The 6,242-nt window shown below is 32.9% G+C and overlaps 1 long non-coding RNA gene across 1 annotated transcript; it reads left to right on the plus strand.

Annotated features, from left to right (window-relative positions):
- Window positions 1-433: 433 nt before the first annotated feature.
- On the plus strand, window positions 434-5,756 carry LOC143223944 (uncharacterized). The gene is made up of 3 exons (XR_013013182.1): window positions 434-494; window positions 1,417-1,577; window positions 4,999-5,756. It is a non-coding gene; the product is annotated as an uncharacterized LOC143223944 (long non-coding RNA).
- Window positions 5,757-6,242: the final 486 nt, after the last annotated feature.

Genomic DNA, 6,242 nt, shown 5'->3' on the forward strand with positions numbered 1-6,242 from the left:
ATGTTTTATGAAAATATGCGGAGTAAGCAATATATGTACTAAAATTTTAGTGACTTTTAGTTAAAACGAAATATTAAAATATGAAAATACCTGTATTGATTATATCATCACATAAAAGTTTACCAATTAGGTAGAATTTCTATGTGACCTATACGTGATGACAATGGCAGGTGTTTCCTAGTGGACAGCGTTGCGGTCTACTATTCAAATGGTCCCAGGTTCATTGATTCTCAACTATTCGTTGCATCGTGTTTCAGAATAAGTTTACACATATCTTATGTCAAAACTACAAATAATTGCCTACAAACTGTTAACAGAAACATTTATACAGTTACGACAGAAAGTGTTCATACACCTGCGTCACGAGTGGTTTTTTGCTCATAACTTAAAAAGTATCACGAATAGGCTTAATAGAAGTATTATTATTATCATCATGCACCACTCAATTCCATCAAGAAACATAGGACCGCAATCGCTTGCGGATTCTTCAACAGGTATTTGAGTGAGTAGGTTGTAAGCCCACTGCACCGAGCCGTCCCTAATTTAGTAGTGTAAGACTAGAGGGAAGGCAGCTAGTCATCACCACCCACCGCCAACTCTTGGGCTACTCTTTTACCAACGAATAGTGGGATTGACTGCACATTATAACGCTCCCACGGCTAAAAGGACGAGCATGTTTGGTGCGACGCGGGCGCGAACCCACGCCCCTCGGATTACGAGTCGCATGCCTTACGCGTTTGGCCATGCCGGACCAATAGAAGTATAGTATATTATAAATATTATACTAACACACATCTACATACATTGTTATGTAAATTAAACATTGCAGGGCTGTATGCTTGATTTTATGCACCTGTTAGCAATTGGTGTGGCTGAAGTAGTCGAACCCACTAATTAGAAGTGGTGTGCACATACTTTTGACCATGACGTGTATATATACATACTATATCAAATAGCTCTTCACTATTTTTTTCTATTCGTTCGAGGTATCTGATAATTCTTTTGGGAAATATATTAATAAAACATCTCTTACAGAAAGCTTATAAATACTAAAGCAGATTTATATATAAAACTAAATTTTAAGAGCTTTTTGTTGATGCTGTTTATTCGAAAGTAAAATTTGAAATGTATTTCACTTGCGATTTACTGTTTTTGTAAGAGAGAGAAACCCAACAAAAGGGCAAACACATATATATACATTGAATATAAAGGTACGATACATAATTCACATATAAAAACACGCCAGTCATCACTCTCTGTACTGTTTACAAAGAATAATTCTATGAAATACTTATCCTGTACTGATTTACTGACAGTTGTAACTTCCTTACACGATTTAATTCCTTTGTTTTTATCAACTTTTTGGTGTATACGATATGGTAAACACATATGTTAAAAATTATTATTTTCTTTAAGTTCCATGCCCTCCTGGACAGTTCAGAAGTAAAAAAAACAAGAGGACTGTGTCCCCTGTCCCAAGGATCATTACAGTGACTATTTTGGATCCTACAAATATTCGGCTTGTTCAGAAAGACGATTTACAAACCGTGGATCCTCTTCACGGGATGCATGTAAACGTAAGTTTTATCAGATACTTATAACCGCCTTATGAACGACTTTATCTCAGTTATATTTAGAATTCCTATTGCTGCAAGTACTTAATTCTGAAATAACTTTAGAACTTAATACAATTTAGACAAATTATTTTATTATAATTTATTTTTTGATATTCCTGATTTTATTAGATTTTTTTTAAACAGGGGTTTGACTGGTTTTTGTTTAGATATTATTTATCAGTTACCTTTAAGATTTTATTTTCTCTTTTCTTTGTTAGTCTTACTATCACTTTTGTTATTTTTGTTATCACCGTTTGTTCCTAATTTTCTACGACTTTCCTGTTTGTTGTTTAAAAAATACGTTTATCTTTCCTAACGATATGGATAATACGTTCTCATGATACAAAATGTAAAATACAGTTGCATGTTGTTGTATTTGCAAGTTGTGGCACATTAGGCCACATCCTTAGCATCTTATGTCTGAATAGTTACAAAAGGTTTCGAAATAAAAATATTCTTATATCATGGTTGATAATTACGTAGTGGTGAAGACAATGTTGTAAAAGGATTCAGTTTTCCAATAAATCAGAAAAGACTTGAGAATTTTACAGGTTGGTACAGTAAGCGGCTCTAATCTATTCTGAGCAATTTCATCATCTATAATGATTACTGAAGAGTGGAAACAACTGAAAAACAACAGTATTGTGATGAATCTGGAACATTGTTCTGTTGTTTACAGGGTACTAAACAATGATTTCAGCTGGCAAAAGCTTACAAGCTAAAAGTATACCAATCAGCAATTGTTTTCATGAAAAAATGAAGTAGTGGGAATCACAGTATATCTTCAAAGTCCCCAGTGTAACTACACAATGGACGATTATTAATTTACTCATTTTAAAATTGGTATTAGAATCCGATATACAGAGAATAGTCTATGTAAATTTTGAAAAGTGTGACTGGTCAAAGACTGACGTAATCAGCGGCTATTAATAATGGTAGTGAAACTGAGTACGATTGGAGAAAATAGAAGTAATATGAAGCACTGGACTTCTAACACCCGTTTTGTGTTATCAAGATTAATCTCAACTATTTTGCGCACAAGTTTACGAGCAGGAGACCGGAGTGAGCAGCCCTTCTAGCTTGTAATGCATACTGCCACTTGGACAGGTTTTTTATTTTAATTCGGGCAAAACTGAAGCAGAAAATATAAACTTAATCGAGCAAAAATTGTACAGCCACCCTTAGAAACATTCCTCGTACGTCTATGATTTGGTGCATAAAGAACTTTAGTAAAACTCCATAAATGAGTGATTATATACATGTTTGTACAATGATCTGTATATATAAGATGTCTTTTTGACACATTTATTTTTTTACAAAAAGCTATGTATCTGATTTAATAGAAACATCTTCTGTAACTTAAGTTACGACTAGGTTTATAACAAATGGTCTCGGTGCTTCATTCTTGTTGGTTGCCTTTAGTTATAGATTTTTCAAATTTTTAATGAGTTGAAATTAAATATTTTTTACATGTTAAATATTACCCAACTGATGCGGTTTGAGAAAAGTTATTGAGCGTGTGTGTTTTCTTATAGCAAAGCAACATCAGACTATATACACTCCACAACAATTCTTTTGAAAAGTTTTGCTTCCTGAAAAGTTTTTGCTGATTGTGACAGGTACCTGGTGAATATGCACAAATATAGTTTTGGTTTTGCTTCATCACGTAGGAACTCTGAGAAATAGACAGTTAACTGTTAACCGGCAATAACGTATTTAATTGCGCTTATGTTTCTAATACGCTATTAAGTTCAACATAATTAAAAGTGTTTTGCTCCTGATTTTTTTGTATTCAATGTCCGGTGCATCACGTTGCAGTGTCCAACAGTAGTCAGCAAGCATTAACGGATTCCAGTTGCCCTGATATCGTTTTTCCATTGTAGCAACGTCCTGGTGAAACCTTTCACCGTGTTCCTCACTGACAGCACCGAGATTTGCGGGGAAGAAGTCCAAGTGCGAGTGGAGGAAATGAATCTTGAGTGTCATGTTGCACTTCATTGTTTTGTATGCTTTGAGAAGTTTGTCTACCAGCTGAATGTAATGTGGGGCTCTATAATTGCCAATAAAATTGTCAACATCGTTTTGAAGGCTTTCCAGGCAATCTTTTCCGGCCCAACTAACAGAACTTCGAACCGCTTGTCACTCAACATGTCTGATCTAAGGGCCAACAAAAATGCCCTCTTTGATCTTGGCGTCAGTTATTCTTGGGAACATCTGTCTTAAATAACGAAAACCTTCGCCTTCTTTGTTCATTGCTTTCACGAAATTCTTTATAAGTCCCAATTTTTTGTGAAGAGGAGGCAAAAATATCTTTGCCGGGTCGACAAGCGGTTCATGCGCCACATTTTTCTGTCCTGGAACTAACTTTTTACGGAGTTCTGAATGTTCTGAATGAGATTCAAATCTGCTTCAAGTTTGACTCTATGACTTCAAGGAATTAGTTCATCAAAGTACTTATCTATGATATTTAAGGTTGTTTTATTAATTACATTTTGTAATTGAATTAGCTTGAAGTTTGACTTTACGATACTAAGGTAGGCCTGGCATGGCCATATGATTAAGGGGCTCGATTCGCAATGTGAGAGGCGGGGGTTTCAATCCCCGTCTCCTTCTAGCTGTAGAGGTGTTAAAATGTGACGGCTAATTCCACCATTTATTAGTAAAAGGCTAGCCCAAGAGTTGACGGTTGGTGGTTTTACTAGGTGTCTTTCCTCTATTCTTTCACTGCTAAATTAGGGAAAATTAGTATCGATGTCTTTCGGCGAAATTAAAAAACAAACGACTTTTAGGAAGTTGTTCATCACCTTATGATACTTAATATATATTTTTATATTTCAATAATAAATAAATAATATGAATTTGTCTTACAGCCTGAGATATATGAACATTAACTTAGTAGCTAAAGTTTCTATTATGTCCTTCCTGCATTACAAGTTCTGGTGGGCTAGATGATCAACGGTTTTGCTATTCGTATTGTCACGTACACAAAGTGAGTTAGCTGTCAATTTAAGATGAACGTAAATTGATATTGATAAATCTTCATAAGCGCTAGAAGTAATTTAACATTAATTACTTTTGTTCTGTGTTTTAATACTCATCAAAATTTCTTTATATTATTCAAATGACAAACCACTATAAATTTATATGAAGAACAGATTAATATTTACATTAAATATTATATTGCTAGAAGAAAATATTAAAAACCACATATCTGATACTTAAAAATGAGATGAGTTTAATGTATTTTTAACATCTATGTTAATACATTTGAGCTACTCAGTTACGAATGTTTTTCTGTTAAATAAGGATATTATTTATTTTATGTGGCCGATTTTTTTCAGAAAAATATATCATTAATATATTTTTGTGTTTATTTTACTAGGATAACAAAAAGCCAATTACTTCGAGCGAGCTTACAAAAAGTGAAATTGATCGATAGTCTGAAACTAAAAAAAGTGTCAAGGAGAATCATTCAAAAACATCTACTTTACCTACAGAGTCAGATACAAAGATACTTTTATCTACCCTTTCCAAACTTACAGCAATTGCAGATTTTCTTTGCCGGCATCCAAAGTATACAATTAAAAACCATCCTAACTTCAGGTGCACCTCTTCTTCAAAACAACCGCAGAAAGATTTCTCAAGCAATTTAAAATCAAAGACGAAAAATATACAACATGTTCAAGACCTGCATATATCAAAACACTGTCTCCAACACCTAAACTTTCACTTTCTAAAAGTACTCCTTGTGTTTATACAGAATCACCAAATAAGTCTAGGTATCAGAAAACCAAGAAACATCTTATATTCGGTGCAACTGAACAGGTTATTACCAAACCAAATCTAATTCAAAACGGTCTAAAATGTAAACAACGAAGCACTTTTATACCACGTTCAAAATATTGAAGACAAAAGAAAATCTGGTTCAAGGTAGTCTGACAATCTAACAGATATATTTTACTGAGGATAATTATATATCATGATGAACGTAATTTTCATATAAGAAAATCACAAACATTAATTTATAACTGATGTTTAATATATTTGATGATCTTTTGATAAAGTGGAAAAATAATCGATTACATGTTACTGCAATATTATTTCAAAGCTAGTTTGTGAAGAAAACATTTGAAACGTAAAATAATTTTTCTAAGCCAACAAATTGAAGTCTTACATGTTTAGTTTATGTTGAATCCATTATTCGTTTATTTATGTTGTGAAATGTCTTTAGTATGATGTATCAATGTTTATTTTCTCGTATTGTTATACAAATGTAAAATATGGACTTTATCTGAGACAGTAATAAAAATATAGTGTAAAAACGTTTAACGAAAACTGATCCAATTTTTATGAGCTAAGGTGTTTATAGAATAACAGTGTATTTAGAAGTTTTATTAATAATGTATCAGTATCCTTCTCAAGCCTCTCATTTCACATTGTTATTGTAAGGTGTGCTGTATAATAATAAACATAAGTATGTTGGATATATAAAAAGTGGAAAAATAATAGCTTGATTTATAACTAAAGGTTCTTTTGATATTATGATTGATAAGTCTCTTTTGGTTATAAGCTACATTCAAGTGCCAGCAATATTACTGAAAGAGTCCCCAACGTATATAGATATAT

This window comes from Tachypleus tridentatus, chromosome 8, assembly GCF_004210375.1.
Source record: "Tachypleus tridentatus isolate NWPU-2018 chromosome 8, ASM421037v1, whole genome shotgun sequence".
Lineage (NCBI taxonomy): Eukaryota > Metazoa > Arthropoda > Merostomata > Xiphosura > Limulidae > Tachypleus > Tachypleus tridentatus.